Source organism: Humulus lupulus, chromosome X, assembly GCF_963169125.1.
Source record: "Humulus lupulus chromosome X, drHumLupu1.1, whole genome shotgun sequence".
Classification (NCBI taxonomy): Eukaryota; Viridiplantae; Streptophyta; class Magnoliopsida; order Rosales; family Cannabaceae; genus Humulus; species Humulus lupulus.
In genome coordinates this window covers 263,974,229-263,984,130 of record NC_084802.1, presented here as the reverse complement: position 1 = coordinate 263,984,130, position 9,902 = coordinate 263,974,229, and the positions used below count along the sequence as shown (strand labels likewise).

The following is a 9,902-nucleotide window of genomic DNA, read 5'->3' as shown; positions in this document are numbered from 1 at the left end:
TGACTAGCGCTGGGCGCTACAACTCTAGGTTTGGATGCTTGTGGTGTTTTTGGCTCTATTTGAAGCGCTGTAGCGCCTACTTTAGGGCGTTGTAGCGCTACCCTATTCCCAAAAGGAGATTTTTGGGTTATTTCCTAGGGTTTTTCCCCAGGGGCTCGGGGTTTGATTCCACTACCCTGTTTGGTGGAGTTAGGGCTTCCCAAGGGCTCGGGATTGGTCCCAAGGATAGATTTTTGGGATTAGGTTTTGGAATTAAAGTTTGGTGATGATTTTGATCTATGGCTGTGACTAGGTGTACGCTAGGGCTCGGGCGGGATCGTGCATGAGGGTCGAATTGAACAAAGCTATCGGAATCTAAAGGTAAGAAAACTTCACCCGGTTATGTGATTGTGTTGGGACTAAGAGCTCCCTATATCTGTATGATGCCATAGATGGTATTATGTCATGGGACATGTGATAAACAGCCTAAGAGTGTCGTAATCAATATTTGCACACAGGGCACGGCTCGGCCACTAGCAGCTGAGGACAGCTTGATATTCACTGAGCTCGATTTAAGCGGGCTGGAGTCAGTGGGATAAATAGACACTACTACAAAAATGGGATTTTCCGACAGTTTTTAACTGTCGGTATTGAGCAATGATGACAGTTAACTAACTGTCGTATTTGTCTATGCCGGTGTAGGGGTAGCTACGCCGACAGTTATTAGGTGTCGTCGTTGCTGGCTACGCCGACAGTTATTAAGTGTCGTCGTTGCTGGCTACGCCGACAGTTATTAAGTGTCGCCGTTGCTAGCAATGCCGACGGTTATTAGATGTCGTCGTTGCTTGCAAAAAAAATATTTATTTTTATTTTAAATTAAAAATTATGATGTAAATGAAACATTATATACAAATCTAAAAAATTATAGATTAAAATAACAAAACTTAAACAAAGTATTTATAAATCTAATAAAACAAAATTTTGACAAATATAACTCAAAAATTTTATAACCTTGTCTATAAACAAAATCTTCTTGAACTTAAAAAATATATAACTAGATTTACAAAGTAAATAATTAACCACTCAAAAAAGAATCATTTACTCTAATAAAAATTACAAATAAAATAAAACACTAAATTCATTATCATACAACATATATTTCTTCTTCTTGTCCTTGTACTCACCCTCGTTACCAATAGTCTTTACAAAGTAAGAATTTGTACTACTTCCTACAACAATTCAAAAAAAAAAAGTTAGGATTCTCAATAGTTCAGACTATGATTAGTGTCAAGATTTTAATCTGACTGTGATTAGTATGACAATCATAACTGTGAGAAAGACAAAAAGAAATAGAGATATACCTTTGCCCTATACTGTAAAAGCAAACTTGTTTCAACAGTCTCACACATTCTTGAGGTGCTACTTGTTACCTTCTACCGTGAACTTACCTAGAAGCAACAAAATCAATAAATGGAGTCACCCTACAAGATACTAGAAGAATTATAAGTCATGAGACAAAATTTAACCAAACTTTTGAATATAATTTCAGCTCAGAAAGACAATATATAAAAAGAGTCATTTCTACAGTAGTCTCAAATTTAGGATCTGTTTTCATACTATGATTTCAAATTATCAACAAAATTTGAACTCCTTACTATTTGTACATGTTTAATCTAAAAGTATAAGTTTCAAGCAGATATAACATAAGAATGTGTTTCAATTCTTGTATGTAGTTATTTCTATATATAAAACATGCAATAATAAAATAGCACACATAAACCTGAATACACCAAAAAAGATGAAAATATTATATCAAATTAGATTAAATATCCCCAATTTAATCATCATAAAAATATAAAAAGAAAAATTATCCAAATCTAACTAAACAAAGCAATATCAAAAACAAAGTATCCCACACTAATGCAGTATCAATGCATTATATTCACTCAGTTATCACTAGAATTATTCTTGATTCATTTTTTTTTGTCCCTGATGCATTATTTTTCAAATTAGTTCCATAGAAATTACTAGTCATAAAATCTAGTTATTGCTTTTTTTTTTCCTGGTTATGATACTAGAGTAGTAGTAGGGCAGTAGGCACCTTAAATGTATGGGTTTTGTCATGCAGTCTCGTAAGTTGAACATGCATTAGTCTTGAAAATTTCTCTCAATAAATGGGACTGAGATCAGATAAACATTGTATCAACGATGAGAGGAGAAATATTGAGATCATAGTGAGAGACAAAGAATATGGCAGTTATAAAGAAACTGAAAGAAATCATCATATTCATAATTACTACTAAGCTGAAAAGTATCACAATATATGAAGTGTGGTTAGAGGAAATGAATAGATTTCATGCTCAAAATCATGATCAAAGTGTCCAACTAAAATACAGGTAATAATTTACATAGAAAACCCAAAAACTTTCCCCTTTCAGACACAAAAAAGAGAGAATAAAATTAATACAATAAAATATTTAACCGGTAAAACATAACAAATCATGTAATCAAGCACCACAAGCTTTAAAGTTGGAAAACCAAGAATATAACAAAACCTCCTTAAATCAGTGTAACTAATGACAATCATACACAAATTAGACATTTTTCCACTAAAGTCTCAATTTTTCACTCCATTAAACAGATCTCAAAAACAAAATAAAAAAACTATAGATATGTGGAGTTAGTTTCTCCAACTCCTAACTAACATCTGTTATGACAGATTAATCCAACTCAGCAACCAATGTCTAGTCATCTTAAGTTCTATAAATATTCAGACTTTGTTCTCACTTGACATACAGAAAAGAAGCTCAAGAAATCTGAGAGTCAGAGAAAGAAAGGAAGAGAGTACGAGAGAAAGGAAAGCTGGGGTTCTGGGATATTGTATCTGAGTTTTTCACCACTGTTTTGAACGTGAAAACTCAGGGGAGTATGAGAGAGAAATACACTTGTTTGTGAGAGATATCTCATCAAGATTCAGCTTTGTGGATGTACTCTATTGTTTCAGATTTGATCTAATAAAGGAGAGAGAGAAGTGTTCCTAAAACTGGATTAGGAACAAGATCATTACTGATCTTGTTCTGAACCAGTATAACTCACTGTGTTATTTCTTCTTTATTTAGTTTTCTGTTCTTGCATTAGTTTGATTTGTTTCTGTTATTACCACTCTGTTCTTCTGTTTAGTTCATGTTCTAACAAGAGTTGTGCTTGTTAAGTTTCAGTTCAATAAATTGGACTAACTTGCTGTTATGTTATTGGGATCTTGAAGCTGAACTTATACAGATTTTCTACAATACAGATATAAACAAAAACAAATCTATAGATCATATTTATTTATCAACAAAAACAAAAACGAACTACAAATCTCATATATTTATCAACTGTAGATCATATATAAATAAATACACATATATACCACAAAATCAAAACTGGTTTTGGGTAATTTTCTTTGTAGTAGCAGATAAGAGAGAGGGAGAGAGAAAAAATAAAGTTAAAAATAAAATAAAATGAATAAAACAAAAAAAAAAACATATATATTTGTGTGTGTGTATACCTGGTGAGAGTGAGAGTGTGCTAGGAAAGGTACCTTTCAGCTTCACCACTGACTCAACATGACCCTTGAGTGTATGCAACTCCCTAAGCCTGCAATCATAAATCGAAACAAACATTTCTTCTAAGCAGCTCGAAAAAATTCAATCACAACAGTTCTTATGATCAAAATATGAGTAAAAACACTTTGCTAAGGCAATAGACCCTTATAAACCTGCCTAGTATGGCAAGCAATACAACTTAAAATTAGAAAGCTGCGCTTGCTCACCTTGCCACCTCAGCCTGGCGCTTGGCTTGTTCTGCAATCTATGAAAGCTCCCTGTAACTACTTTTTTCGGGTGGATTCCGGTGGTTGAAGACCATGGAGTGTCCTCTGCGTTGCAGCCCATTGTTCTTCTCTCTCTTCTTTTCCATAGTCTTTATTTGTGGTAAAGACAGTCTGTTGTAAGCAGAATGCAAGAAAGCAATCAATAAAACAAAAATGAGAAGTTTAACCAATGATTTGTCCTATTCTCCAATCACAGGAGCATGTGTTATCCTTGCTCTCTTTAATCATTCGCTCTCTTTCGTGTGTGCATGTGTTATCCTTGCACATGTATGTATATATATATATATTTATATATAGATTTGGTGCTCATATGTATTTAATGTCAAAGACAAAGGAATCATACACGCGAAGAGAGTACTGATAATAGGTAACTTCTGCTATATACTTTATACTACACACCTTAATTGCAATTATATCTAATGAGCCACATGTATGATTAATTAAAGCTTTATGACCATTCTGTAAGTATAAACCATAACATTATGTTTCAATGCACTAAAAATCAGTGATGAGAAATATACAAGAGACCAAAAAATATAAATTGAAGTTTATAACATAGCAATTTATATATATGTACTTGCAAATTACCATGAAATTTCATCACTTTCTTTTCCGCGCTATATATATATATACCTGCACATTACTGATACTTGCATTCATGAATGAAAGGATCCAAAATTTAAGAGCTAAACCAACAATTAAACTCACTCTCATCCTCCATTCTTCCTTTAACTCTCTCTAGTGTGGTGGTCCTTTCTCACTCACATCCACATAATCAAACTCACCACTCTCATTCTCTGTGCACATATATAAACCATCAGAACATACTAATTATAAAAAACATATAATACATAAAAATATCAATATTGACCCATTAAAGTTCTCAATCTATAAATCCTCATCCCAGAACATCTGAATGTAAAATGCGTTAGCAAACCACTTTTGATGAGCCAACATACTATTAATGACTCAAAAAAATTTTAAAAAAAATCGATAAGCTAAAGTGTCAAACCAAAAAGCTAAATAAAGCCAATATAGTCAAATACAATTTACCATGTAATTCTCAGCAAATTTTGGGTTCAACAAGCTTTACCAAGAAAAATTTATGCAACTAAATATTAATCTTTGCAACTAAAAAACAATCTCTGCAATTTATCACATAGGTTTAAGTTTAACCTTACAAAAACAATCTCTGCAACTAAAAAACAAATAGATGCTGAAACCATTCCTGTTCCACTTCGAGAGATCCAGCCCATCCTTGCGCCCATCATCAACCCAGCTCCGCCTTCGCTGCGAGCCACCGCACACCTCCGCTGTGAGCAACGTCAGGCCTTCGCAAGCCTCTTTGTGCTCCGCCTTCACGAATGCTCACCCAGCAGGCTTGGCTGTGGTCTTCCATGGATTTGCGAGAAGAAAGGATATGGAGAAAGAGAGAAGAAATGGAGTTTAAGAGAAAAATAGGGAATTTGGGGAGGGAGCGGCAAACAATAAAGAAAGCGGGTATTTGGGGATTTAAGATTGTATTATTATTATTATTATTAATTTGATAAAAGGGTTTCATTATTAATTACAGACAACGTATATGTTTTTTTTGACAAAATAGATAACATATATTTATTTTTTAATTTTAGTTTAAAAAAACAATTATTATTTTAACTTTTTATCTCAATATGTATTATTAATTTAATATACCATAATTAATTAAAAATACAATATAATAAAAAAATAATTATTAAGATATTAAAAAATAAATTATTTAAATAACTCATTTTCAACTAAATTACTATAATATATAATGTTAAAAATTATTAATAAATATTTATTAAATTATTTAGAAGATATCAAATTTAAAATAATACATTTACAAGTAATATTAATTTTATAAATATGTTAAACGAATAATAAATATAAAATTTGATATAAAAATGATTATAAATACAAAAGTTAATAATATGAAAAATTTAGAAACAAAAAAATCTAGTTTTAAAAGTTTTTAATAAATATATTATTTTTATTAATATATATAATTTAGTTTATTTTTAAAATTATACTATTCATTAATTATAATTTTAGATTTTTTATTTGAATTTTGGCAACATTTTATGACTGTCGGCATTGGTCTTGAATTAATTGTCGATGTTGGGTCAATAGCAACACATTTTAACTGTCGATATTGGTCTCGACTTAAATGTCGGCGTTGGGGTCAATAGTGACACCTTTTAACTGTCGGCATTGGTCTCGAATTAATTGTCAGCGTTGGGGTCAATAGCGACACATTTTAACTATCGACATTGGTCTCGAACTAACTGTCGGCGTTGGGGTCAATAGCAACAGTCAAAAGCAACGGTGACAGTTGTTAGTTGTCGGCGTTGGTCTCTATGCCTACAGTTTTTAACTGTCGGCGTAGAGTCCCACTAAGCAATTACAACAGTCAACAGAGTTGACTGTCGTGGTTGGGTGTCGGGAAAACCCAGTTTTGTAGTAGTGAGAGGGTGCGACCTAAGGGCGTTGACCCTGGTTATCATATGTGAAAATGTTATTAGTACGAGATGATGAACTTAGAATGCTGAATACCTGAATGTTGTGAATATTTGGATTGTTAATATATGATTATACTGTATGAGTTATCTAGTTGTTTGTTTGATTATTATGCTCTGTTATTGTGTTTTCTTGCTGGGCCTTGGTTCACGGGTGCTATGTGGTGCAGGTAAAGGCAAGGGCAAAGTGGACCAGTCCTGAGATGGAGAGCTCTGGGGCTGAATGTACATAGTCAGCTGATCAACCGCCATGGCCGAGGAGTGGTACAGGACAAGAGGAGCCTAATTGTCTGTTTTGCCCTTAGGGTGGCCAGTAATTGTACTTTTATCCTAAAATTTTGTAAAGTGTCTTTTAACGTTACTACTTTTGGGATCCCATGTAAAAATATTTAATTATAAGAAATGATACTTTTGTGACCAAAATCTTTTAACCCTAGTTCAACTGTAGTTTCTATAACACGTTTCTAACTAAATGACTTGATTAACAAGTCTTGCACATTTGTAAACTCACAGTGTAACAGTCTTGGTTATCCAGGGCGTTACAACTTGGTATCAGAGCATCCTAGGTTTAAGGGTTCCTGAAGACTGGTTGGACATGTACATTCGCTGTTAATGACAAGCTCGACTCAGGGTTTGGTAATTGTGTATACAAGATTGTATGCTTCATTGGTTAGAATGGAATATGAATGCTGATATTTGCTTGATTAATAGGGAGCATGAGACACTGATAGGGCCTGGCCCTTGACTATTGTGTGATGATGTTGAGGTGTGCTTATTAACATTGCTATGCATGTGAATTAAAATATTTGAATACTTGGATAAACTGTTATATCTTGATTGTTTGTGAATGTTTGGGTCCCAGTGGTTGATCATGGAAGGATTATTACCCTGTCATCATAGTCTGACTGCTGAGTCATTGATTGCAGATTAACTTGGATAACTATGTGTCCAAGAAAATCTATGGGACTAGCCAGCACCAGGCCTGAGACTAAAGATGATGACCAGGGCCAGACCCCTTCACCAGTCCCTGAGAACTGGCAGCAACTTATGGCAGACATCCAAGCACGGCTACAGAGTCAGGATGAGCAGATGTGAATTCTGCGACAGCAGGCTCCATCAGGGAGTTCTGCCCCTATTGTGCCACCTGCAGTGGTACCAGTTGTACAGCCGATGGAGGTTGGTAACAGATGGGAGCCATTGTATGAGCGGTTCTGGAAGCAGCAGCCCCCGATCTTTGAGGGAGGACCTGATCCACAGAAGGTCGAACAGTGGATGACCGTGATTACTATTATCCTGGATGTAACGACCCCAAATTCGCTAATGAGGCTTAAGGGCTTTGATTAGTGTGTCGGGAGGGCATTACTGGGTTAAATGTAGTTTGCATGACTTTATTGATTTAAATGCATAATTATATGGTTAATAATTCTTGTGCGATTATATTGGCTTTAATGTGATATGTGTAAATTGTAATTATGAGAACCACATTATTATGTGGGTAGGTCTGCAAAGCACGACTCGAGGCGATCCTATGGCTAGTTAGCGAAGAAAAGTCACAACAGGGCTTAACAGCTGACTTTGGATAAGTCAGGGGTATAATAGGTATCGGGTTGCTATTTACCCTCGTCCTCAGCCGGACATAACTGTTCTCTTCATCATCACCACTATCTAGTCATTGTGAAAGCCACAATTATGGTTAAACTCAAAATTACTTGCAGAACTTAAAAATATACTTACAGTGCAGTAGCTGGGGCCTTTCTGATCTTCATATGCATACTGTGAGGGTCTACAGGAGCCTAAGTAACGTAAGCTCTGATACCAAATGTAACGTCCCGACTTTTCTTAACTAGACCCACCGAACACGACTATGACTATCCGGGGTCAACTGGACCCTTACGATCAACTTTGGTAAAAATCGGACGTTAAAAACTAAATAAACTTTAGAGTAAACTTTTAGAAAATTTTACATGGGAGTACTTTGAAATAAAATAGTATTTGGATGGGATCCCATAGTTTTAAAAACAAAAAGTAGTTAAACGTAACTTAAGAAATAGTCTGTAGCCACATGGCTTTCTTTAGATAAACTAGTAAACATGAAACCAATGAAACTATTACTGGACTCAGCGGAAAACTTAAGAGAACCCTGACAACCCTGCAGGTCGGTTGTTTCACAGTATGCATACTTCAGACAGAATCCCCTCCTGCTCATTGCACTGCTCCTTAAGCTTTGCCTTTACCTACACACATAGAGTAACTGATGAGCTATAACGCTCAGTAAGGAAGCTAGCTACAACTCATGATTCTACTATTCTAAACAAACTTTTCATAACAGAAATGCATATCTCGAAACTGCAAACTGAGCAACACATCTAGCATATTCACATAAGTGAAAGTGCTGCGTAACATACTGAAAACATATAACGGAGCCATCGTGTTATCTGTGGGGTTTTAATCCCAGTGTGGCCTCCACGGCACAGAGCAACCTCACCTCCCGTACCAAAGGGGTACACTCCACTAAAACACGATGACTCTACTTACTTGGCGGATAACCCCACTGTACGACTGCATGGGGAATCCGCTCTCACAAGGCCTTGTACTGAGCCATCGAGCTATCTGTGGGGTCATGATCCCCTGGTGGCCTCCGCGGCCCAGAGAATACTCACATCCCATGCCAAAAGGGTAAACTTCGCTAAAACTCGATGACTTTACGGACTGGACGGCGAACCCCACTACACGGCTGCATGGGATCCACCCTCACAAGGTTTCCCTTGACAGTCATAAACATTGCACATACATTCATGATAAATTTACTGCACTAAGCACATTCAAACCCGATAGATGGATACTATCATGCGCATCCAGCCATATAATCACACACATATATAGCATCTAGAATTTAACCAGCAATCTACAAACATGCAAACAATTCACTAGAATCACAACAAGTTAAGTTACTCTTGGTGTATACTTCCTTACCTCTTGTCTTTAGCTTTCGTGAATTATGTCTTTGTGAGTATTTCCGATCGCGTTTAGACCCTATAATCATATTGGGACATTATGTCTCAGTTTATGCTTACTAAGATTCTAAAATATATAAGGGAATTTAAAAAAAACAAAACTAAAATTCCCAACCCTGGCCCAAACCCGAGCCCTTGAGGTAAAATGACCATAATACCCCTCTCAGAATCCTAAAATCAACTTAGAAAATTATTATTTCCAATAATAATTTTATCTTAGACCACGTTCGAGATTTCAAATCAAAACTCCAATTATTTCTTAAAATTCCGTTTTCCGATGCTCGAGTCCAATTCACGAGCCCCGAGCCCACCTCTTGACCTTGAGACTTAAAATCGGTAATATTGTACTTCCTAAAATATTTTCTAAGTCCTTGAAAATATTTCGTAGGTTCTAAGTCATCAAATCTAAACTTTGAAACTAATTCCCAAACTTAGAATTTTTCTTGAAGCTTAAATAATAATTCCCAAGCCTAGCTCGTAAATCATTAATCTTAGATA

General features: G+C 35.3%; 1 long non-coding RNA gene across 6 annotated transcripts; it reads right to left on the bottom strand.

Moving 5' to 3' along the window:
- Positions 1-970: 970 nt before the first annotated feature.
- LOC133803962 (uncharacterized) lies at positions 971-5,364 on the bottom strand. Of its 6 annotated transcripts, none has more exons than XR_009878222.1 (6): positions 4,442-5,364; positions 3,794-3,964; positions 3,530-3,618; positions 2,081-2,159; positions 1,341-1,427; positions 971-1,208 (listed from the first exon to the last, which is right to left on the bottom strand). It is a non-coding gene; the product is annotated as an uncharacterized LOC133803962 (long non-coding RNA). The 6 variants fall into 6 exon arrangements; XR_009878223.1 differs by having other exon boundaries at positions 3,563-3,618; XR_009878226.1 differs by lacking the exon at positions 2,081-2,159 and having other exon boundaries at positions 3,563-3,618; positions 4,442-4,496; positions 4,562-5,364.
- Between the last annotated feature and the right edge of the window lie 4,538 nt (positions 5,365-9,902).